The following is a 25,517-nucleotide window of genomic DNA, read 5'->3' on the forward strand; positions in this document are numbered from 1 at the left end:
ATCTGCTGCGATTCCGGTCATTTGGGTCACTTGTGACCCGATGACCCGGAAAAAAAAGGTGATCGGCGGTGTACAATACACCACCAATCACCTGCCGTTGCTGGGGAGCGGTGACAATACTGTCACCGCCCCAGCAATGCTGCTATTGGCCTGTGATCGTCGGCCACTAGCAGAGGAGGGGTTAATGGTCCCCTCACGCAGCTCTGCGTGTTCGCTGAGTTCAGTCAGCGGGCAGAGCTGCCACGAGAGGACCGGGACCCCCCCCCCCCCCCCCCCTCTGCACCATCGGAGCCCCCTCAGGAGCCCCTAGATCAGGGAAAGCAGTTATCTGGGCAAGGTAGGCATTCTGTGTCCAAAAACAGTAAAAAAAAAATCCCCCCCCCCTTACCCCTTAATAGGTCCCTAAGGGTCCGCTGTCACCTTATCCGTGTGATCCCGGGTCCTATTAGGGGTTCAGGGTGCTGCGAGTGCCACCCATTCATTTTTTTTGGCCGCAGCTTTTTTTTTTTTTTTTTTCCTGTAAGTTTACACCAAGCACCACATACTACATACTTCCCTGACCCCCCCCCCTCCCCAATCTTCCGCCAGTATATTCCCTCAAAGCAGGTGCGGTATGGCGTGAAGCTCTATAAACTCTGCGAGAGTACCTCCGGGTACACTTGCAGGTTTAGAGTATATGAGGGACGGGATTCCCGTATTGAACCCCTACATTGTTCCCCCACTCTGGGTGTTAGCGGGAAAATCGTTTGGGACCTTATGCACCCATTGCTGGATAAGGGTTTCCACGTGTACGTGGATAACTTTTATACCAGCATCCCTCTGTTCAAATCCCTTTCTGCCAGATCCACGTCCGCTTGTGGGACCGTGCGGAAGAACAAGAGAGGCCTCCCTCTAAATTTGGTCCAGATGCCTATCCCCAAGGGTGAGTCCCGTGCCCTCATCCATTATAACCTGTTGTTGGTGAAGTATAAGGATAAGAGGGATGTCCTTTTACGCACCACTATTCATGGGAACGGCAGCACCCCTGTCCCTGTGCGAGATACCGTGGGACCGGACCTTAAGCCCGATTGTATTCTGGACTACAATCGGTATATGGGGGGAGTTGATCTTCCAGATCAAGTCCTCAAGCCATATAACGCCATGCGGAAAACACGGGCTTGGTACAAAAAAGTTGCGGTCTACATGGTACAGGTTGCCATGTACAACGCTTTTGTACTATCCCAGTACGCTGGCAACACAGGGACATTCCTCCAGTACCAAGAAGAAGTCCTAAGGTTCCTGATCTTTGGCGACAGGGCAAGATCAGGCCGGACTTCCCAAGGGTCTGGAGTTATAGGCGCCAGGATCGTCCCAGGCCAACACTTTCCAGGTGAGGTCCCCCACACTGGAAAGAAGGGGCGATCCTAGAAAAAATGCAGAGTGTGTCGCAGGAAGGGGATACGGAAGGACACCATCCATCAGTGCGACACTTGCCCAGATAATCCGGGCATCTGCATAAAAGACTGCTTCAGGGAGTATCACACTTCCATGGAGCCCTAAATTTTCCCTTTACATTTTTAATTGTCCATAATTTTACCAATGCACCAAGTCCAGGTACATTCCAAATTTTAACCCCATAAATCACTAAATTGCCCAAAAAACGCGGTCGACCACGTTTTTGCCTGCGGCCGGGAAACCGCATACGGACGAAAAAGCAGCCGACCGGAGGCTGCGGCTCACTCCGGTCAGCTCATAGACATGCATTAAATATGGTTCCCAAATACGGCTGAGTGCGGGCGCCTCGAATAAGCCCCGCCCCCTCCTCCCAGCCGTATACGGGAACCGTAGTTACAAACCGTAGTGTGAACCCAGTCTTACACCTCTGGGGGGATTTAAAAAAAAAATGGGTCATAGGTCACTGAGTCACTATCATCGGGGACTTTTTATGTTGCCTCAAATGCGCATCGCTCTCTCTCCACCTGAGCGTGTGCGCATTTGAGGCAACAGGTTAGGGACAGCCACACACATCACATTCCCAAAATGATTCAGAGCATAGGGTTTGGGGCGGGCATTATTTATTTAGTTTCGGCTATGCTCTGGGTCATCATTCTGGGAACATATCCTGTTTTATGATTTATAGTTTTCTGGCCCACTGTACCCCATAATATGGGCCTCTGTACCCCACCTGTCTACCCCAGTTACGGCCCGTTGTCCCCCATAGTGTTCCCCTATTTTTGGGCTCAGTGCTCCCCCCATTAATGCTCCTTGAGGGGGGGGGGGGCCCACATCCTGGCTGCTAAGATAAGCTCAAGGCCCCTGACTGACCTCCCACTCCAAGACCTGGTGTGCACCCGTGGAGCGAAAATCATCAAAAATTAAGGTATGTCCTTACTCCAAAGAAATGTATTTACAAATTGTGGGGTGTCTTTTCTGCTATTAACCCTTGTAAAAATGTTGGGGAAAACCCACATTTTAGTGAAAAAAATATATATTTTTTACATATGCAAAAGTTGTGAAACCCCTGTGGGGTATTAACAATTATAAAAAGAAAAGAGGTGCGCTCCTGGTGTAATACTGCGGGATGAACAAGAAAGGTGTATGGATAAATTGCACCTTACCGTGTGGTGTTGTACTAAGAGTACAACACCTGAGATGGCATATAGACTCGCTCAAGTCGGTGACAGGTGGCAGCCTCGGTATCCGATTCCCGTAACTTCTCAGTCCGGTATAGAAAGTATAAAAGAGCAAAAGGTGAGAGACTATCCGATGGCGCCTTCCTGAATGATTCAAAATTGCCGTGAGTTTAAACAAGGCAATTTTATTAGAAATAGTGCAACATAAAAGTTTTGAATCCGGACCGGATTCTTCGTCAGGCAGAGTGATTCACAGAGAGAATGCGCCAAGATTTAAATGTCCAAGTCCCACAACTACCGCCGGGTCATAGGGCGAAAAAATGGGAGGAGAAACATTACCTCACATTACACAATCTATATACAAAATTCCATATGCATCCAAACGTTAATAACAATAAGGTAAAAAACAAAGACATTAAATGAATGTACTTGTGCAACAAAAAACAATTAAAATGAACAAATTACGCTCCTATATCTTCACTCTGAAGCCGCGGCACTAGCCGCTATTTGCGGGATCTACTGCCTATAGTTAGACAGTCATTCTCTAGAGCGGACCGATTGAGGAGATGGCGCACAGATTATACACTCCACCGCTTGTTGCAGCGCTGGAGCCGCTGGAAAAAAAGCCCACTGTGACTCAGAGCTAATACAGAAGCAATTCAGATGCGGTGCTGCCTATAATCGATAAAAGAAAAAATGGAATGAAATTTTTTCCATTTTTTCTTTTATCGATTATAGGCAGCACCGCATCTGAATTGCTTCTGTATTAGCTCTGAGTCACAGTGGGCTTTTTTTCCAGCGGCTCCAGCGCTGCAACAAGCGGTGGAGTGTATAATCTGTGCGCCATCTCCTCAATCGGTCCACTCTAGAGAATGACTGTCTAACTATAGGCAGTAGATCCCGCAAATAGCGGCTAGTGCCGCGGCTTCAGAGTGAAGATATAGGAGCGTAATTTGTTCATTTTAATTGTTTTTTGTTGCACAAGTACATTAATTTAATGTCTTTGTTTTTTACCTTATTGTTATTAACGTTTGGATGCATATGGAATTTTGTATATAGATTGTGTAATGTGAGGTAATGTTTCTCCTCCCATTTTTTCGCCCTATGACCCGGCGGTAGTTGTGGGACTTGGACATTTAAATCTTGGCGCATTCTCTCTGTGAATCACTCTGCCTGACGAAGAATCCGGTCCGGATTCGAAACTTTTATGTTGCACTATTTCTAATAAAATTGCCTTGTTTAAACTCACGGCAATTTTGAATCATTCAGGAAGGCGCCATCGGATAGTCTCTCACCTTTTGCTCTTTTATACTGTGGGGTATTAAGGCTCACTTAATTCCTTGTTACGTTCCTCAAGAGGTCTAGTTTCCAAAATGGTATGCCATGTGTTTTTTTTTTTTTGCTGTCCTGGCACCATAGGGGCTTCTTAAATGCGACATGCCCCCCCGAGCAAAATTTGCTCTCAAAAAGCCAAATTTGACTCCTTCTCTTCTGAGCATTGTAGTTTGCCCGCAGTGCACTTCAGGTCAACTTATGGGGTGCCGCCATACTCAGAAGAGATGGGGTTACACATTTTGGGGGGTATTTTCTGCTATTAACCCTTGCAAAAATGTGAAATTTGGGGGGAAACACATTTTAGTGAAAAAATAAATAAAAATTTACATATGCAAAAGTCGTGAAACCTCTGTGGGGTATTAAGGCTCACTTTATTCCTTGTTACGTTCCCCAAGGGGTCTAGTTTCCAAAATGGTATGCCATGTGTTTTTTTTTTTTTTTTTGCTGTTCTGGCACCATAGGGGCTTCCTAAATGCAACATGCCCCCCAAAAACCATTTCACAAAAACTTACTCTCCAAAATCCCCTTGTCGCTTCTGAGCCCTCTACTGCGCCCGCCGAACACTTTACATAGACATATGAGGTATGTGCTTACTCGAGAGAAATTGGGCTACAAATATAAGTATAAATTTTCTTCTTTTACCCCTTGTAAAAATAAAAAAAATTGGATCTACAGGAACATGCAAGTGTAAAAAATGAAGATTGTGAATTTTCTCCTTCACTTTGCTGCTACTCCTGTGAAACACCTAAAGGGTTAAAATGCTGACTGAATGTCATTTTGAATACTTTGGGGGGTGCAGTTTTTATAATGGGGTAATTTATGGGGTATTTCTAATATGAAGACCTTTCAAATCCACTTCAAACCTGAACTGGTCCCTGAAAAAAAGAGAGTTTCAAAATTTTGTGAAAAATTGGAAAATTGCTGCTGAACTTTGAAGCCCTCTGATGTCTTCCAAAAGTAAAAACACATCAATTTTATGATGCAAACATAAAGTAGACATATTGGAAATGTGAATAATTTTTTTTTTTATTTGGAATATCCATTTCCTTACAAGCAGTAAGCTTCAAAGTTAGAAAAATGCAACATTTTCAAATTTTTCATCAAATTTTGGGATTTTTCACCAAGAAAGGATGCAAGTATCGACAAAATTTTACAACTAACATAAAGTAGAATATGTCACGAAAAAACAGTCTCGGAATCAGATTGATAACTAAAAGCATCCCAGAGTTATTAATGTTTAAAGGAACAGTAGTCAGATGTTCAAACAATGGCCGGGTCCTAAGGTGTAAAATGGCTGGGTCCTTAAGGGGTTAAGGACAACATTTATCCTGACCAAATCACCCACCGCATTTACTGAAATGCAGCACAAAACTTACAGGGAACTTCCACCATACTTCACTGTTGCCTGCAGACACTTATGATTGCAAACACACTGCGCCAAATATTTCACATTATGACCCATCAGTCCAAAAAACCAGCTGCTATTTTTCTGCACCCCAGTTCTTGTTTTGGTGCATAGTAAAATTGCTTGATCTTGTTTCCACATTGAGGATATGGCTCCTGGACATCATTTTTTCATGAAGACCACTTCTGGCTAAAAATCTTCTAAAAATCTTGTGTTGTTAATATGCAAATATTTGTCTGTGCGCAATGGAGGAGGGATTTGGCAGTTCTAGCAATCCATCCTCCATCCCCTGTGGCCAGATATCCTCTCCTGCTTCACGCATATCCATTACAGACTGTCTCTCTGAGCGCATGCGCCAGCAACCAGTATACCCAGAAATCGGACGCAGAGTGGTCATGTGGTAAAATAATCTCCATCCAGACATGAGAGAGAGACTGTAATGAATATGCCTGAAGCAGGAGGGGATAACTCACCACAGGGGATGCAGGAAGGATTGCTAGAACTGCCGAATCCCTCCTCCATTGGGCACAGACAAACATTAGCATATTAACTGAACAACAGATTTTCTTCAGATTAAGAGCATTTAAATCAGGATCACCCACCGTCTGGTCAGAAAACCGGATACGGGGCAGAAATGAGCCGATTGAAGACACTGTTTGACTTCGGTCGGCTCATTATAGTCAATGGTGATCGGCGCCAATCCGTCTGGGGCACGGGTGCGCAGTTTTCCCCTCCCCCAGCCGGATCCGGCAGCCATGTGCCGCAACCGTAATGTGAATGCAGCCTTAGTGTACCTGGAAGAAATTATGCTTTTCTGAAGGCAAAGGCAGGTCACACTAAATGATCTGATTTACATTTCTGTTCAATTACTTTGTATTTTGAATTTTAAAATACATAAACATAAAACTATTACATTTCTGTTTTTTAAAGCTTTTTTCCTTTTTTTTTACATACCTGTCTACAATTAACTCTTTTTTTTTTTTTTTTTTTTTACATACCTGTATGCCTAGATGTTTTATGGGTTATTGTTTGCCTTGCTGTGTGGATTAGATTTGTATTCTGTGTTTATTTATATTATGTTTCAATGAAGTTCAAACACAAATGAGAAATACAGCAGCTCTCTGCAAATGCTAGGACACAGTGTATGAACACTGACCATATCAATTATTTTCAACAGCAGTATTTCTATACTTACTATACATGTTGTAGCAGTCTTGGGAATTGTTCGTGGGACCTGCCATCTTCTGGGTTAGAGATGGTTGGCACACCACAAATTTAGGTCTAGTACAGAAGTGAATGTCTCAAACTGGCTGCAGCAGTTTCGTTTCTATGTTTAAGCAAAAAGCAAACAACCTGTCTCTCCAGACTAGGAGCAATTCCCTGAGAAGCTTAGTCATGTCTGCAAAATCTTCCGCAGGTCACTTCAGGAGCAATGAAGTTGACCAACTGAGAGCCGCCTCTCTCCGCAGATTCTTCAATCAAGTGGCATAAAACAGCTTCCTCAGAAGGCACTGTCGTGACCGGGGGTGGACAGGGAGAGAGAGCCCTAAGCTGACCCTAATAACAATCTCCCTGCCTACTTGCCCATCCACCCTAAACGGCAGATCGACAACCACAGTGCCAGTCCCTTCCTACACTAAAGTGCAATGGGCATAGAAACAAAAAATACTGTACATAGACAGTCAAACAACCAGAAAAAACAGACAGGATATACATACACAAACAGGGCAGGATATAGTGTGCTAACATACAGTTCAGAAACCGGAATCAAGATTAACAGTAGACATGAACAAGACTAGGTATGAAATAAGTATACAGCAAAAACCAGGAGATGCAGGGGATGAACTGAATGAAAAACACTAAATAGATCAGGAAACATAGAACACAGTTCACACTGGACACTGAACAAACTAGACTAAGAACAGAATAAGTCTAAACAGACTCCACAAAATCTAAACTCCTAAACATGGAGGAATACAGATCAGGATACCAAACAGGAATATTAGAAAACCAAACTCCAGAACATGGAGGAATACGGGTACAAGCAAGACAGTGTGAACACAGACTAAGATAACAAGGTTAAAGCAGAACGGACATACATAACCTTAAAAAAACTACAAATGTTCTAAAAACCAAGCAAACTAAAGTCTATTATAAACAGGCATATTAAACCCTTAAGGACACATGACGTTCTCATACGTCTCCATTTCCGAGTCCTTAAGGACACATGACGTATGAGAACGTCATGCGCTTTCCCGGCCCCCCGCAGCCATCTGGAGCGGAGCCGGTGCCCGATGCCTGCTGAAATCGTTCAGCAGGCATCGTGGCCTATCGCCCAGGGTGGTCATGAGGACCCCCCAATTTCGGCGATGGCCGCAGATCGCTGTACAATTCAGCCCAGCGATCTGCGGCGGATTCCGGGTCTCCGGTGACCCGAAATTACTGGCTGATCGGGGCCGTCTCTGACGACCCTGAACAGCCATAGCCAGCATGGGAGAGGTGGCACTGGTGCCACCTCACGATAGCCCTGATTCGTCGGACGGTTTACCGGCCAACCAATCAGGGCACCTGCTGCGGGTGTCACTCCCGCAACCTGCTCCGCCCCTCTTCCGGAGGACGTGAGTGGGTGCGGAACGTGGACCCCGGCAGCTGGGGACCCCGATCCCCGGCGTCCCTGTTGGGATCGGGGCCCCAGGAGCGGCGGCAGTGAGTGACAGCCTCCTGCTGTTGCTTAGCAACAGCACCCAGCATGCAAAAAGGGCATGCTGGGAGCTGTAGTTATGTAACAGCAGGAGGCAGACCACCACAGCTCCCAGCATTCCCTTATGGGCATGCTGGGACTTATAGTTTTCTAACAGCTGGAGGCACATTTTTTCTATGGAAAAGTGTACCTTCAGCTGTTGTATAACTACAACTCCCAGCTTGCACAATCAGCTAAAGTGCATGCTGGGAGTTGTAGTGGTGCATCTGCTGGTTGCATAGAGTTGTAGTTTTGCAACAGATGAAGGCACACTGGTTGTGAAACACAGAGTTTTTTTTTTTTTTACTTAACTCAGTGTTTGCAAACTACATCTCCCAGCATGCACCGGACAAGCTGGGAGTTGTAGTTTTGCAACAGCTGGAGGCACACTGGTTGTGAAACACTGAGTTAAGTAGCAAACCAGTGTGTCTCCAGCTGTTGCATAACTACAATCCCCAGCATTCCCAGCCAAAGTAGTATGCCTCCAGCTGTTGCAAAACTACAACTCCCAGCATGCACTGATAGACCGTACATGCTGGGAGTTGTAGTTTTCCAACAGCTGGATGTTCCACCCCCCCCCCCCCCCCCCCCCCAAATGTGACTGAACAGGGTGCACTCACATGGGCGGAGGTTTACAGTAAGTATCTGGCTGCAAGTTTGAGCTGCGGCAAATTTTCTGCCGCAGCTCAAACTGCCAGTGAGAAACTACTGCGAACCCCTGCCCGTGCGACTGTATCCTAAAAACAGTACACTACACCAACAAAAAATAAAATAAAAAGTATAAAACACTACATATACACATTCCCTTACACAGCCCCCCTCCCCTCTCCAATAAAAATGAAAAACGTCTGGTACGCCACTGTTTCCAAAACGGAGCCTCCAGCTGTTGCAAAACAACTACTCCCAGTATTGCCAGACAGCCACTGACTGTCCAGACATGCTGGAGGTTTTACAATAGCTGGAGGCACCCTGTTTGGGAATCACTGATGTAGAATACCCCTATGTCCACCCTTATGCAAGTCCCTAATTTAGGCCTCAAATGCGCATGGTGCTCTCACTTTGGAGCCCTGTCGTATTTCAAGGCAACAGTTTAGGGGTATCGCCGTACTCGGGAGAAATTGTGTTCCAAATTTTGGGGGGTATTTTCTGCTATTACCCTTTTTAAAAATGTAAAATTTTTGGGAAACCAAGCATTTTAGGTAAAAATTTTTTTTTTTTTACATATGCAAAAGTCGTGAAACACCTGTGGGGTATTACGGTTCACATTACCCCTTGTTACGTTCCCCAGAGGGGTCTAGTTTCCAAAATGGTATGCCATGTGTTTTTTTTTTTTTTTTTGCTGTTCTGGCACCATAGGGGCTTCCTAAATGCGGCATGCCCCCAGAGCAAAATTTGCTATCAAAAAGCCAAATGTGACTACTCCTCTTCTGAGACCTGTAGTGCGCCAGCAGAGCACTTTTAACCCCCATATGGCGTGTTTTCTGAATCGGGAGAAATTGGGCTTCAAATTTTGGGGTGTATTTTCTGCTATTACCCTTTTTAAAAATGTAAAATTTTTGGGAAACCAAGCATTTTAGGGAATTTTTTTTTTTTTTTTACATATGCAAAAGTCGTGAAACACCTGTGGGGTATTAAGGTTCACTTAACCCCTTGTTACGTTCCCAAAGGGGTCTAGTTTCCAAAATGGTATGCCATGTGTTTTTTTTTTTTTTGCTGTTCTGGCACCATAGGGGCTTCCTAAAGGTGAAATGCCCCCCAAAAACCATTTGTCGCTCCTTCCTTTCTGAGCCCTCTACTGCACCCGCCGAACAATTTACATAGACATATGAGGTATGTGCTTACTCGAGAGAAATTGGGTTTCAAATACAAGTAAAAATGTTCTCCTTTTTAGAACATGCGAGTGTAAAAAATTAAGATTTAGAATTTTCATGTGATCATCGGTAATGGTGCCAGCGACTAATATTGAGCTATGAAAATGGTTTCCATTGCCTGACAACTAGAAGGAATAGCAGCAGACATGGCTAGAGGTAAGAGCATCACTGGCATTCTTCACAAATCAAGGTTGAGCAGCTTCCTATGAAAGAACTTCGGTTTATATCATGTGGTTTTTCATCACAACCATCTTGGCAGATCCACATCCTTTCTTCTTTAGGCCGCAATCATCTTTTGTGATGAAAGGTTTTGTATGTGGCAGCTTTTTCATACTTTAAAGGGAATCTGCCATCAGTCTTACCCTCACTATGCTTCAGTTTCGGTATATGCGAATCATCAGTTTTGGTGCATGGGTGTGGGGTTATGGGCGTTTCCAAGCCCCCGTGCACAGTGATGTCACCAATGCTCCATCCTTCATTTGCCCGGCTAGTGAATATTCATAAAGCTCCATCTGCTTGCTCACTCCTATCCACGGCCACTTCCAGGGTACACGCAGAGGAGACGTACGGCGCTGCTTCACATTCAGGGCCATCGAGCAGGCAGACAGAGTTTTATAAATATCCATTAGCAGAGCAGATGGAGGACGAAGCTTGACATCACCGTGCATGAGGGGCTTGGAAAAACTTCTGATTTGCATATACTGAAAAAAGTAGCAGATATATAATGGATGAACAGAGCCATGGATCTAGCGGTGGTGAGGATAATTTTCATCAGTACCAACAGGTTAGTGCGGGTGATACTGATGATTCCATATACATACAGGGTTGTGTTAGATTGAGGCACCTTATAGTTCTGGTTACCTGGATTCTCTGGACATCACTAAAGATTTCCGCTTTGCTTGAACAATCCTTAATATACATGAAAAGTGGGACTGCTTTTTAACCCTTTGTATTGTAGCCCCGTTTTTCCAATCTGATGTCACTTTTTAATGCTATTTATCATCTAAGTAAAAGTTTGTTGAAGATACAATGGTTGATTTACTAAGGCAGATGCATCAGAATTATGGCATAATTTGCACCAAAAAACACTGATATGATGTGCTCCACATTTATAATGTGTTTTGGACACTACTCTGCCAAGTCTGTAACCTCAGGGAAAGAGGTGCGGCTGTGGTAAAAGAGGGCGTAACTTAACCCCTTGGGGACGGAGCCCATTATGACCCTAAGGACGGGAGCATTTTTTGCAAATCTGACCACTGTCACTTTAAGCATTAATAACTCTGGAATGCTTTTACTTATAAATTTGATTCCGAGATTGTTTTTTCGTGACATATTCTACTTTATGTTAGTGGTAAATTTTTGGCGATACTTGCATCCTTTCTTGGTGAAAAATTCTAAAATTTCATGAAAAATTAGAAAATTTTGCATTTTTCTAACTTTGAAGTTCTCTGCTTATAAGGAATATGGATATTCCAAATAAATTATATATTGATCCACATATACAATTTGTCTACTTTATGTTTGCATCATAAAGTTGACATGTTTTTACTTTTGGAAAACATCAGAGGGCTTCAAAGTTCAGCAACAATTTTCCAATTTTTCGCAAAATTTTCAAAATCGGAATTTTTCAGGGACCAGTTCAGGTTTGAAATGGATTTGAAGGGTCTTCTGGTTAGAAATACCCGATAAATGACCCCATTATAAAAACTGCACCCCTCAAAGTATTCAAAATGACATTCAGTAAGTGTGTTAACCCTTTAGGTGTTTCACAGGAATAGCAGCAAAATGAAGGAGAAAATTCAAAATCTTCATTTTTTACACTGGCATGTTCTTGTAGACCCAGTTTTTGAATTTTTACAAGGGGTAAAAGGAAAAAAATCCTCTTAAAATTTGTAACCCAATTTCTCTCGAGTAAGAAAATACCTCATATGTGTATGTTAAGTGTTCGGCGGGTGCACTAGAGGGCTCAGAAGCGAAGGAGCAACAATGGGATTTAGGAGAGTGAGTTTTTTTGAAATGGTTTTTGGGGGGCATGTCCCATTTAGGAAGCCCCTATGGTGCCAGGACAGCAAAAAAAAACACTTTGCACACTATTATGGAAACGACACCCCTCAAGGAATGTAACAAGGGGTACGGTGAGCCTTAACACCCCACAGGTGTTTGACAACTTTTTGTTAAAGTTGGATGTGTAAATAAAAAAAAATATTTTTCCACTAAAATGCTGGTTTTTCCCCAAATTTTAATTTTTTACAAAGGGTAATAGGAGAAAATGCCCCCCAAAATTTGTAACCCCATTTCTTCTGAGTATGGAAATACCCCATGTTTGGACGTCAAGTGCACTGCGAGCGAACTACAACGCTCAGATGAGAAGGAGCGCCATTGAGCTTTTAGAGAGATAATTTGTTTGGAATGGAAGTCGGGGGCCATGTGCATTTACAAAGCCCCCCGTGGTGCCAGAACAGTGGACCCCCCACATGTGACCCCATTTTGGAAACTACACCACTCACGGAATGTAATAAGGGGTACAGTGAGCATTAACACCACACTGGCGTTTGACAGATCTTTGGAACAGTGGGCTGTGCAAACAAAAAATTAAATTTTTCATTTTCACGTACCAGTGTTCGAAAAATCTGTCAGACCCCTGTGGGGCGTAAATGCTCACTGTACCCCTTATTACATTCCGTGAGGGGTGTAGTTTCCAAAATGGGGTCACATGTGAGTATTTATTTTTTTGGGTTTATGTCAGAACCGCTGTAAAATCAGCCACCCCTGTGCAAATCACCAATTTCGGCATCAAATGTACATAGTGCGCTCTGACTCCTGAGTCTTATTGTGCGCCCGCAGAGCATTTTACGCCCACATTTGGGGTATTTCCGTACTCAGGAGAAATTGCGTTACAAATTTTGGGGGTGTTTTTTTCCTTTTACCTCTTGTGAAAATAAAAAGTAAAGGGCAACACCAGCATGTTAGTGTAAAATTTTTTTTTTTTTTACTCTAACAGGCTGGTGTAGTCCCCAACTTTTCCTTTTCATAAGGGGTAAAAGGAGAAAAAGCCTCCCAAAATTTGTAGTGCAAATTTTCTCCCGATTACGGAAATACACCATATGTCGCCCTAAACTGTTTCCTTGAAATACGACAGGGCTCCAAAGTGAGAGAGCGCCATGAGCATTTGAGGACTAAATTAGGGATTGCATAGGGGTGGACATAGGGGTATTCTACGCCAGTGATTCCCAAACAGGGGGCCTCCAGCTGTTGCTAAACTCCCAGCATGCCTGGACAGTCAGTGGCTGTCCGGAAATGCTGGGAGTTGTTGTTTTGCAACAGCTGGAGGCTCCGTTTTGGAAACACTGCTGTACAATAAGTTTTTCATTTTTATTGGGGGGGGACAGTGTAAGGGGGTGTATATGTAGTGTTTTACTCTTTATTAGGTGTTATTGTAGTATAGTGTTTTTAGGGTACATTCACACTGGCGAGTTACGGTGAGTTTCCGGCTAGGAATTTGTGATGCGGCGAAAAATTTGCCGCAGCTCATACTTGAAGCAGGAAACTTGCTGTAAACCCGCCCGTGTGAATGTACCCTGTACGTTCACATGGGGGGGGGGGGGGGGGGGCAAACCTCCAGCTGTATCAAAACTACAACTCCCAGGATGCACGGTCTGTCAGTACATGCTGGGAGTTGTAGTTTTGCAACAGCTGGAGGCACACTGGTTGGAAAACCTTCAGTTAGGTTCTGTTACCTAACTCAGTATTTTCCAACCAGTGAGCCTCCAGCTGTTGCAAAACTACAACTCCCAGCATGCACGGTCTGTCAGTACATGCTGGGAGTTGTAGTTTTGAAACAGCTGGAGGCACACTGGTTGGAAAATACTGAGTTGGGTTCTGTTACCTAACTCAGTATTTTCCAACCAGTGTGCCTCCAGCTGTTGCAAAACTACAATTCCCAGCATGACTGATCACAGAAGGGCATGCTGGGAGATGTAGTTATGCAACAGCTGGAGGTACGCAACTACAACTCCCAGCATGACGAGACAGCTGTTTTCTGTGTGGGCATGCTGGAATTTGTAGTTTTGCAACATCTGGAGTGATACAATTTAGAGACCACTGAACAGTGATCTCCAAACTGTGGACCTCCAGATGTTGCAAAACTACAACTCCCAGCATGCCCAGACAGCAAACAGCTGTGTGGGCATGCTAGGAGTTGTAGTTTTGCAAGATCTAGAGGGCAGTATAGAGATCACTGTGCAGTGGTCTCTAAACTGCAGACCTCCAGCTGTTGCAAAACTACAAATTCCAGCATGCCCACACAGCAAACAGCTGTCTGGGCATGCTGGGAGTTGTAGTTTTGCAACATCTGGAGGGCTACAGTCTAGAGACCACTTTAGTGGTCTCAGACTGTAGCCCTCTAGATGTTGCTAGGCAACTACTCACCGGCTTCCGTCGCATCCGGGAGCCGTCCTCTTCTGCCGTACGCCGCCGCAGATCTCCGTCGCCGCCCGCCGATCCCCGTCGCTCCGCTGCCTCCGGAGGGGTAAGTGGACTCCGGCGCCGCTCCTCTTCGTTTTCCCCGTTCTTCCCCGCCTATTGTGGGAGGGCAGGACTGGGAAAACTAAAGTAAACCCCCCCCCCCCCGCCCCAGATCTGCTATTGGTGGTCGCGTCTAGACCACCAATAGCAGAGATAGGAGGGGTGGCAACTCTGCCACCTCACTCCTATCGCTTTAGGGGGATCGTGGGTGTCTTAGACACCCGCGATCCCCCTTCTATTCCGGGTCACCAGGTCACCATAGACCCGTAATGACCCGAAATCGGCGCAAATCGCAAGTGTGAATTCACTTGCGATTTGCGCCGATCGCCGACATGGGGGGGGTCTAATGACCCCCCTGGGCATTTGCACGGGGTGACTGCTGATAGATATCAGCAGTCACCCCGGCCCGGTCCCCGCCCGGCGCGCGGCGGGGGCCGAAATTCCCACGGGCGTATGGATACGCCCTTCGTCCTTAAGTACCAGGACGCAAGGGCGTATGCATACGCCCTTCGTCCCCAACAGGTTAAAGGAGTACTCTGCTGGAAAACTTTTTTTTTTTTTTTTAAATCAACTGGTGCCAGAAAGTTAAACAGATTTGTAAATTACTTCTATTTAAAAATCATAACCCTTCCAGTACTTATCAGCTGCTGTATACTACAGAGGAAGTTGTGTAGTTCTTTCCATTCTGACCACAGTGCTCTCTGCTGACACTCTTTTTTTATTGTAAAAGTACAAAACTTATACAAAAACACAAAACAAGCTTAACCAGCTATAACATAAATAACAAATATACTGGTACCAAAAAACTAAAACAAAACCCTGCCTAACCGGCCAGCCCAGCTTTACAAAAACCTAAAATATGTCAACCCACCTAACCGAACCAAACAACACACTCACACGCATACCAAAAATGAACATAAAAATAGCACTTGGCTTATCAAAATATGAAAATAAAATTTAGCACTACCTGGCTACAACTCAAAACCATCCATATTCGGGAAACACAACAAGAGAAAAAAAAAAAAAAAAAAAAAAATTTTTTTTTTATAAATAAAAATTTATAAAAAAAAAAAAAGAAAATGAAAAAATATACAACTTGGCTTAGTAAAATATAAACATAAACATTTAATTTAGCACTACCTGGCTAAAAAAAAAAAAAAAAAATAAAAATAAAAAATAAAAATTAATAAAAAAAATACGTAACATGATAACTGGTCCGACTGCCATAGCTACTGTAATTCTGCAATATGAAAAGAAAAAAAAAAGAAAAAGAAAAAAGAAAAAATTATAATCTATATAGATAGATATACATACACACATAAACAATATACATACGAAATCACATGAACATAATAATATAGTATTTAACTAAAAATACATATATATATATACACTACAGAAAACCTACAAAAACAATAGAAAACCCTACCAAAATCCCTACACTAAAACTGTACCCTCTCCCACACCACCCCTCCTGCACATGGGTCAGAGTCCATACCGTTCGTACACAAAGTCCTGTCCATAACTGACCCATGTCCGGTCCCCAAAAGAAAAGCAAAACACCACCACCCACAAAAACAAAAAAAAAAACACCCTCCCCACCTAGCACTCCTCCCAACCAAATTACACACAAACTTATGCATATATACACACTGAACCAAAGCTACCTTAGGCCCAAGTTTGGTCGCCTGTAAGCCCTTCATACCATATCAGCTTAAATCAAAACAAAAAGCTAGGGTGCACATGCATTAGCCCACCACCAGGAAGAAGGATGGCAGACCTGATACATGAAAATAATTTTAAACTCTTTCCCTAACTCCCCCCTACAATTTTCCCTAATTCTATCCCTCCATTAAAACTGACCCTGCTCTCACCCTATCACTATCCCTATAACACTGCCCCTAACCAAAATAAAGGTACTCTACCTAAAAAGGTCTAGTACCTAGGGCACATCAAAAGAAAAACCTCTCCACAGTAGAGAAGCCCTACTGGTACAAAGACTGCCATACTCCAAAGACCTGATCTTCCCGAGGTCACCGGTGATATTCCTACAGACCTCCACCTCGGAGAGGATTTTCTGTTGGGTCGACACTAAACACCGTGCGTTACACGTGTAGTACCTAACCACTAAACTAACTAAGTATAAAGTGCCCCGATCTCGGCCACCCAGGTTCCTGAATGCCCCATAAGCCCACTCCGAATAGGTTAGGCCGGCAAGTTGACTCCAGCCGATGGAAGCGCCCACCCGGTTGTAGACCCCTATATTAAAGGGACAATGAAGCAGGAAATGGTCCATGCTTTCCAGCGTGTCCCCACACTCTTCTCGGGGACATCCCCGGTCATCAGAGTTCCTACACTTCAGATTGTCCCTTACATATAGCTTCCCCTGAAAGCAGCGCCAGGCCAAGTCCCAAAACTTCTGGGGGATCCTTTTCATGTTTAAAAGGTACAACCCCACCCTCAGATCCCGACCTGGGCAGTCCCTGAGCGCCAGAGGCTTCTGGAAGTGGGTCAACAGAACCCGTTTGTCAAGGAACTGCCTTGACTGGGTCCTGATCTCCCAGACCCCACCGACGTATCGCCTTCAGAGTCGGGGTAGCATAAGCCGGAAGATATCCATGGGCGTGCGGAGGTCCTTCACTCGCCCTCCTCTCTCCCATTCCTGGAAGAAAGGCCGAAACCATTCCCTGCAGGAGATTACCCACGGAGGAGCCCTCTCTTTCCAGAGGTTTGCGATGTTAGCGTTCAAGAAGGTGTTCGTAAAGAAGACCACAGGGTTTACCATAGATAAACCCCCTAGTCTCCTCGTGTGGTACGTAACCTCCCTCTTGACTAGGTTCATCCTGTTCCCCCATAACAGTTGGAAAAACAGGCTGTAGATCCTAGTGTAGTAAGCCTCTGGCAAGATACATACGCTGCCCAGATAGATAAACAAGGGAAGCAGGTACGATTTGATCAGGTGTACCCTTTCCCTGAGGGTCATAGACCAACCCTTTCACTGGTCCACTTTCTGAGCGGCATCCTGGAGCTTACCACCCCAGTTTTTGGTGGGATAATCATCCTGGCCGAAAGTGATGCCTAAGACTTTTGCTGATTCTTGGGGCCCTGGAAGGGTGTCCGGGAGATCAAACGTGGGATCCCCCCCTCCCAGCCAGAGATTCTCACACTTATCCCGGTTGATCTTAGACCCGGATGCCTCCGAGTAGCGGTCCACCTCCGACATCACCACATCGACCTCCTCTCTCGAGGAGACGAAAATAGTGACATCGTCAGCGTATGCCACCACTCTCTGGGTGACATCCGGCTCCGCCAGACTCATCCCGACTCCCGCCAACGGCCCACAATCTACCCTCCGGACGAAGGGATAGATTGCGAACACGTATAAAAGCGGGCTCAAAGGACAACCCTGACGGACTCCGGACCCCACCTCAAAAGAGCGGCCAGACCAACCGTTCACCAGCGGGAAACTCTCTGCCCCTGCATACAAGATCTTAAGCCAATTAACAAAAGTACTCGGTAAGCCATATCTCAGGAGGACGGACCAGAGGTACTCGTGGTTCACCCGATCAAATGCCTTGGCCTGATCCAGGGACAGCAAGTACCCCTTCCAGAAACCCGCACTACTCCGCTCCACTGCCTCCCTGACACTAAGGACAGCACTTAAGGTGCTTCGGCCTGGAACAGAGCAGTGCTGAGTCCCCGAAAGGAGCCGGGGTGCAAACTTCACCAGCCGATTAAACAGTATCTTGGCCAGAAGCTTCCTGTCCATATTGAGAAGAGCTATGGGCCTCCAATTCTCAATTCGGCTGAGATCTTTACCCTTTGAGAGAAGAATCAGGGCTGACCTCCTCATTGACTTCGGCAGAGTGCCCGAGGAGAGACACTCATTCAATACCTCAGTCAAGAGGGGAGCTAAAGACTCCTTAAAGGTCCTGTACCACTCGGATGTTAAGCCATCCGGACCTGGCGACTTCTTAGGGGCGAGCCCCTCGATCGCCAATCTCACTTCCTCTTCCCTGATTTCTTCTGCCAAAACATCAAGAGAGGGGTCTACCCCTGGCTCAGGAATGGTTTCAGCCAGGAAAACCGACATCCTGTCTCGATCTAGATCCTTCCTTCCCAAGAGGTGCGAGTAGAAGGATCTGACCACCTCCAAGATCCCTGATCTGGACCGATTCAGAGATCCCGTACTATCAATCAGTCCTGAAATTACTTTACTACTCACTGACATCTTACAGTTTCTGTAAGGGTCGGGCGAGCGGTACTTCCCGAAATCCCTCTCAAAAACCAAAGATGCGTGCCTATCGTACTGACACCCCATCAGCAAGGATTTCACTCTGGAGATATCCTCTCGGCTACCTCCAGTCGAGAGGAGAAGCTCGAGTTTCCTCCTCAGACCCTGATACAAGCGGTACCTGTTCAGGGACCTGAGGTTTGAGAGCTGGCGGAAGAACCCCGCAACCCGCTTCTTGAATATCTCCCACCACTCTGACTTACTACTACATAGGTCCAGTAAAGGTACCTGACTCTGAAGAAAATCCTCAAAGGACTGTCTTATCTCCGCTTCCTCCAGGAGGGACGAATTCAGCTTCCAATAACCTTTTCCCATCCGGGGGGTCTCTGAAACATTCAGGGAAAACGAAATCATACAGTGATCGGAGAACTCCACCTCAACCACGGACACTGCGGAAGAGACGGATTCCTCCTTTAAATAAAACCTATCTATCCTAGACCTGCGACTACCTTGATGATAGGTGAAACCCGCGTGGCCCGAGGGGCTCCGGATGTGGGCATCCTCCAGGCGAGCTTCTCTAGCTATGCTAATCAGTGCCACACTATCGCAAGTCAGCGGACCATTGGAGCCTCTCCTATGTTGGGACCTCGTGACATTATTGAAGTCCCCTCCAAAGATCACTTGCCGACTCGTAAAAAGAAAGGGCTTAATCCTCATAAAGAGATCTTTACGGCCCCGCTTAGTTTGCGGGGCATAGATGTTAATGAGCCGGAGCTCTTGTCCCTTCATGAAGACATCTAAGATCAGGCACCTCCCCATTTCTAATTCAATAACCCGTCGGCATTCAACAGGAGCGGTAAAAAGGACCGCCACCCCACTATACGGCTCAGCTGCAAGAGACCAGTGGGAGGGGCCGCGCCTCCACTCTCTTCTGGCTTTTACCAGAGAGGCTAGATCTGACAACCTGGTCTCTTGTAAAAAGAAAATATCGGCTTCAACACGGCCGAGAAAATCAAAGGCTGCAAATCTAGCCGTATCCGACTTTATGCTGGCACAATTAATAGATGCCAGCGTCAATGGGGTGAGTGCCGCCATACAGGGTGATTAAATTAGACGGCCACACCCTTTACTTTTGCTTCCCTTTCTTTTTCGCCCCCTCATTCCCTGAAGAAGACGAGAGGGCAGGACCACACTTAGACCTTTTTTTGGATTCAGATTGATCCATTTGATCCCCGTCTCCATCCGGCCCCGGTCTAGCCCTGCCCTCCGAGGAAGGTGTCCCGACAGGACAGGGCCCAGTTCCCCCCAGAGGCTCTTTCTTCCTAGGCACCCCACCCTCATCTTCCCCCTCCAAGGAGGGGGAGGAGATGGTATCGAGGACGAGGTACCGGTTTGACAGGTCAATCAGAGGGGGGGCAGTCAGGCTTCCGTTTTGGACCTGGCCCGTAGTACAAGGAACAGATGACTCTGACCTCTTCTTTCTCCCTTTCCTTTTGCCCTTATCTTTCCTTTTAGGCCTCTCCCCACTATCCTCATCCACACTTTCATAGTGGGAGGAATCAGAAAGGTCGGCCATATTGCCATCCTCTTTGCGCAGTCTCCTGATCTCCTCATCTAGCACTTTCTCCTCCAGGGCTTCAGCAGTTACAGGGCCAGCTTCAGGAGCAGGGGCTGAAGCTACCCCCGCCACCTGGGCACTCTCCAGCTCCCTACTCCTTCTACGATTTTCCTCCCGCCTTAGTTTGGCGGGGCCCTTTTTCCTCCTCACTAGCCCTGTTGCGCCCCCATCCCTGCTCGTACCCTCCCCAGCCGAGGCAACTTCACAGCTCTCCTCAGCCGGAGCGGCCGCCGCACGGGTGAAGGCGCTAGGACAACGGCTAAAAGGGTGTCCGAGGACACCACACAGGTGGCACCGGATCTGCCGACAGGATGCGGCCAGATGACCCACCCCACCACACAAAGCGCAGACCTGCACAGTACAGGCTGCGCTAAAGTGGGTGGGGCTGCCACACCTGTGACAGACCTTAGGCTGCCCCTGGTAGAAGACCTGAATCCTATCACGTCCAAGGAAGGCGGCTGACGGAATGTGGGCAACCGTACTGCCTGAACGCTTGAGTTTGACGGAAAACGTCCAGGCCCCGGACCAGATCCCGTGCTCATCAAAGTTTTTCTTGGGCATGTCCGTCACATCCCCATACCGACCGAGCCAGGTCATGATGTCATAACAAGAAAGCGATTCGTTACGGGTCAAAACGGTCACCTTCTTGACAGAGTTCTGACGGAAAATCGCCTTTACGGCGAAATCCCGCCAGCCGGGCTCGTTCTTCGCCACTTCATAGAATGACCAGAAGAGTTCAAGACCCTCTGGCCGAACGAAACTGACGTCAAACTCAGACGAACCATAGGGGTGAATCAGGGCAAAGATGTCACTCGCCCTGAATTCCATCTGAAGGAGGAGCTCAACCACTTTAGCGCGAGGTGGACACGCATCCTCGCCCCTCCAAATCAGACGGACCACATTCCTACGGTTATTGTCCTGCACGGGTGTCGGGAGGGACCAGACCACCTCCCCATTCCGCTCTCGGAAAGCCCCCAAACCGTGTCTCTCTATCCAGAAAGACAGGTCGACCTCACCCCTTCCCTCTACCTGGATCGACCTGTCACCCCTGCGTAGAGCCTCCAGGAGGCGCTGTTGCAAATGGCCCCCAGGGCCGGACGGAGACGGGGACCCCCCTGAACCGCCGGCAGCGACATTAGCATAGCTCCTGGGAGCAGTCACTGCCGGGGGGCAGCCGGACCAGACCCAGAGCCAGAACCACTTACAACACCATTCACACCACAACTCTCTACCTCTTTATTTCCAGCCATACTATTACCACTCCCATCAACATTCACTCCACTGACACTCCCACCATACACTCCTCTCACCCACAACACTACTATACCCATCAATATCACATCCTACATTCTTGTCCTGACTAACAAATTCTGGGCTGGCTGGGACTTGTAGTATGGCTGGCTTTAGTAAAGTCCTTTGTGCTGGCTTAGCCGCTGCTGGGATCGACGCCGATGGCTTCTCCTTCATGGCTGCTATCACATCCTGATTCTGGACTGCCCCACCGGGCGCACCCCAGCTCCTCCCACAGCGCCAGCACCTGCTTCACCCGACTTCACAGGCTCTGTGGATAATCCCGGCGCCCGGACACTCCCCCCCCTCACAGGGGAGTGCCTTGCAGTGCCGGTAATGCCCACAGTACTCGGGGAACCGCCCCCCGAGCACGCAGGGGCATAACTCGCGCTGCCCACCATGAGCCCATCCTGCCCCTCCCTACCGGCAGGATGGGTGGGCTTCACATCTATTGCGTCTGCAGCTTTTACTGACGCCATGCTGTATCCCCCATGCTGGCTCCTTTCCACCACAGAAACGGAGTCTGGCAGTTTAGAGGACCCAGCAGCCTGAACCAGCTTTGCAGCTGGCCCAGACTGCTGGAAAGGACGGAACACATAATGCACAGTTTCCTGGGTCTTCTGTTTTTTTGCCTTTCTTTTTACTAATGTGTCATCACACTGGTCATCACCAAATGTAAAATTCTGGAGGTGGGCTGGGACTCCTGCATCACTATAGCCCTCAGCAATCCCCCAGCCTCACTCTCCACATCATCATCCTCACTATCGCTTAGCGGTTGTGCCACCTGAGCCGGCTCTATGTAGCTGTCCTGAGTCTTAGTGGTCTGGGTGTCACAGGGAGTAGGGTCAGGCAATACATCATCCTCCACAACCTGTACACTTTCCTCCAACTTCTTCTCCTCCACCTCCTCCTCCTTTACACCAACACCACCATCCTCTCTTTCTTCACCGCCACTACTCTCCCCATCATCCACCTCCACCTTACCTGGGGATTTCATGGCGGCAAACCGATCCTGGTTCTCCATCTTCTCCCTGAAGAGACCGCTCCCCTCCAGGATCTCTGCTCTCCTCTCCTCCATCTTTGCAATGTCTTTCTTCAGGGCTGCAATCCTCTTTTTCAGTTCCAGTTTATTCTTTTTGGACCCAGAGCATGCCAGATTCTGGGCTCCACGCAGGTCCTCTCTCATCAACCTAAGCTCCCTACCGCAGCGGTCGTATTCCGCAAACCGTGCGGTCATGCGGGAGCAGTAGGTCTCGCTGGACTCTTCGGGCCCTCTCTCAGCCCACAACTCAATACTTTGCCTCCTCGCCTTCCTTCCACTGGATCTCTGGCTGGCACCCATTGCCGGAGGAGCCGAGCCTGCATTGCTGCAGACTCTGCCAGATCTTCTTCCTCCGGCTGGAAAAATGGCTGTCGCTGTTTTCTCTCCACCCCCCGCCAGCCTGGAAGAACGGGGAGTGGAGGCCAGGGGCTCCATGCAGGGAAACTCTCCCAAGGAGCCTGCCACACTCCTGGGAAAGGTTGGTGAATCACCTGCTCTGCCTCTGGAACTCTGGAGAAACACAAAAAGGGACACACCCAAAGCTGCTTCACACACAACTGCTCCTGGCTACTGTTTTCCACAGGAAGCGCTCTCTGCTGAAACCTCTGTCCATGTCAGGAACTGTCCAGAGCAGAAGCAAATCCCCATAGTAAACCTCTCCTGCTCTGGACAGTTCCTGACATGGACAGAGGTGTCAGCAAAGAACACTGTGGTCAGACTGAAAATAACTACACAACTTCCTGTGGAGCATACAGCAGCTGATAAGTACTGTAAGGATTAAGATTTTTAAATGGAAGTAATTTACAAATCTGTTTAACTTTCTGGCACCTGTTGATTTAAAAAATAAATAGTTTTCCACTGGAGCACCTCTTTAAGATGCAACACCATGTGACAAAAATGCACCAAAATTTATGTGCACTTTAAAGGGGTTATCCAGGAATAGAAAAACAGAGCTACTTTCTTTTAAAAACAGTTCTCTGTCTGTCTTCAGGTTGGGTGTGGTTCTGCAGCTCAGTTCCATTAAAGTGAATGGAGCCAAGTTGTAAAACCACACACAACCTGGAGACAGACTTGAAACTGTTTTTGAAAGAAATTAGCTGTTTTTTTCTATTCCTGGATAACCCCTTTAAGCCAAGTAATAATTGGTCTAAAAGAGTCTTAAATTTCATTCTGTCCTTTTTTGAGAAAAAAAATATATATATGGAGTTTCTCACTAGGCAAGACGAGAAGTAAAATAGTTCAGCATTCACGTCTCTCACTTTCTTTACTTTTTAAGGATTTTCTGGATATTTAAAGGCTCAAACATTTGGCACAAGTTTTTCACATGTTCAAGAAAATTTTCAAAATGTTTTAAAAGGTCTAATTCAAAAGCGGCTGTGAGACGTCTATAAATGAATAATCTCAATAAATTCCCAATTTACTAATTTTAACCTTCTAAGTATTCAAAAAAGCGTTTAGTACATTTTATCCTGAAACATCTTTAAGCGTACCTGTCCTCTCAAAAGCTTCTAATAACCTGCCTAGTTCTGTTAGATTAACCCTTCAGAGTGGGGACAAGGTGATTTTGGGCTCTTGTTGCTGTAACTGAGCCCCTATATAGTGCATCATTTCTCATTTCTCTCATGAGGCAGGAGCAGCGCTGGGCTTGCCAGTAGTACACACAGGCACTTCCTCGCCCTTAGTTCTCTGGCAATTTGCAGCACAGTACATTCTCCTATCTGCTAAGCCATCACATAGTGCTGGTGAAAGTGCACTGGACTGAAATGGATGTACTCTGCTGGAGGATGATTTACACATGGTACAATGTGAACAGATATTAAAGAAGAAGCACAGTAAGGGGGGAATTATACTAAGCACTGAACTGCTTCTATTGATAGCAAGCCTGCAGACTTAAGGATGGGGGGGTTACATTCAGGAGGCAGCACTGTGTTCATACAGTAGTAGGACCACCAGAGATTTATGTCTCGTCTGAGATGAGAGGGAAACTTTGATTTGCCTTTAAAGGCACAGCATGGATCCTCTGGAAGAGGCAGACAGGCTCACCGAGTTCTGGTACACAGCCCAGGGTTGCTCTCCCCTCTCCTGCAATGAGCACTAGCTAAGCCCCACCCCCATATGATTTGTTTCTGTTTTGCTCTCTGTTACAAGAACCAAAATTTCCCTAACAACAAGAAATGGACAGAGCATTGCAGAAAAGAGAGGCACACAGTGGTTAAGACTTTAGGGCTTCTTCTGAGCTAAGGAGTGATCTTTGGTAAAAGAAGTGACTTACTTTTTTTCTTTTTGTAAATCTAAAATGTGCTCATTTTTTTTGTAACACAGCAGGTATTATCAGAGAAACAATATTTATTATTACTGCTCACAGTGCCCGACTGCTGAAGCTTGGGCCCACCAAATATTATTACCATACATACTACTATCATACTGCTACTGACTGAATCTTGTGTACTGACCAATATTATTATTAATACCAGTATACAAGGAGGAATATTATCACCATATATACAGTATTACCATCATACTGTTACTAACGAAATCCTGTATACTGAGACCAATTTTACCAATAATACCAGTATAGAAGGAGGAATATTATCACCATACATATTACCATCATACTGTTACTGACCAAATCCTGTATACTGAGACCAATATTACCAATAATACCAGTATACAAGGAGGAATATTATCACCATACATATTACCATCATACTGTTACTGACCAAATCCTGTATACCAAGACCAATATTACCCATAATACCAGTATACAAGAAGGAATATTATCACCATACATATTACCATCATACTGTTACTGACCAAATCCTGTATACTGTATACATGGTAATTAG

General features: G+C 46.2%; 2 protein-coding genes across 2 annotated transcripts in view; one reads left to right on the forward strand and one right to left on the reverse strand.

Annotated features, from left to right (window-relative positions):
• The window catches only part of CXCR6 (C-X-C motif chemokine receptor 6), a 37,918-nt gene that overhangs the window by 10,380 nt on the left and 2,021 nt on the right, over positions 1 to 25,517 (reverse strand). The gene's annotated exons all lie outside the window — the stretch shown is intronic.
• The window catches only part of ASPDH (aspartate dehydrogenase domain containing), a 113,053-nt gene continuing 98,041 nt past the window's right edge, over positions 10,506 to 25,517 (forward strand). Inside the window, exon 1 of the mRNA XM_056553843.1 lies at positions 10,506 to 10,747. The gene's annotated coding sequence lies outside the window, so the exon portion shown is untranslated. The remainder of the gene's footprint in view (positions 10,748 to 25,517) is intronic.

The sequence above is a fragment of the Hyla sarda genome, unplaced genomic scaffold, assembly GCF_029499605.1.
Source record: "Hyla sarda isolate aHylSar1 unplaced genomic scaffold, aHylSar1.hap1 scaffold_404, whole genome shotgun sequence".
NCBI lineage: Eukaryota > Metazoa > Chordata > Amphibia > Anura > Hylidae > Hyla > Hyla sarda.